A 494-nucleotide genomic window follows, 5' to 3' on the forward strand; every position below is an offset into this window, starting at 1 on the left:
TCAATTTCTTTAGAAATTATAGGATTTTTCAATTTACCCTTTATGTTGGATAAGTTGTGGTAGTTGTGTTTCAAAGAATAGTTCATTTGATCTAAGTTGTCAAATTTATGTGTGTAGAGTTGTTTCTAATATTCCTTCATTAACCTTTTGATGCCTGCACAGTATGTAGTAAAATTTCATTTTATTTCTAAATTTGTTAGTGTCTTTTCACTCCTATTTTTCAGGCTTGCAGTGATTTGCCAACTTTATGGATATTTTCAAAGAACCAGCTTTTGGTTTCATTGATTTTCTCTATTTTTTTTTTGTTTGTTTTCTTTTTATTGAATTCTTCTCTTTGTTATTTCCCTTCTACTGTTAGCTTTGAGTCTATTTTGCATTTCTTTTTCTAGTTTGTTAACATGGCAATTAAATTATTGATTTGAGACTTTTTCTTTTTTCTTATATAGGTATTTAGTACTATTAATTAGCTTTCAGCACTGCTTTAGCTGCATCCC

Source organism: Mandrillus leucophaeus, unplaced genomic scaffold, assembly GCF_000951045.1.
Source record: "Mandrillus leucophaeus isolate KB7577 unplaced genomic scaffold, Mleu.le_1.0 Scaffold248, whole genome shotgun sequence".
NCBI classification, from domain to species: domain Eukaryota; kingdom Metazoa; phylum Chordata; class Mammalia; order Primates; family Cercopithecidae; genus Mandrillus; species Mandrillus leucophaeus.